Here is a 298-nt window from a genome sequence, read left to right as displayed (position 1 = left end):
TTTGTATATGTATATATGTATATATTTATATATATATATGTATGTTTATATATATATATATATGTATGTTTATATATATATATATATGTATGTTTATATATATATATATATGTATGTTTATATACATATATATATGTATGTTTATATATATATATTTATGTATGTTTATATATATATATATATTTATGTATGTTTATATATATATATATATTTATGTATGTTTATACATATATATATATTTATGTATGTTTATATATATATATATATTTATGTATGTTTATATATATATATATATTTA

Source organism: Octopus bimaculoides, chromosome 13 (genome assembly GCF_001194135.2).
Source record: "Octopus bimaculoides isolate UCB-OBI-ISO-001 chromosome 13, ASM119413v2, whole genome shotgun sequence".
Classification (NCBI taxonomy): Eukaryota; Metazoa; Mollusca; class Cephalopoda; order Octopoda; family Octopodidae; genus Octopus; species Octopus bimaculoides.
This window is presented reverse-complemented; position numbering follows the sequence as displayed.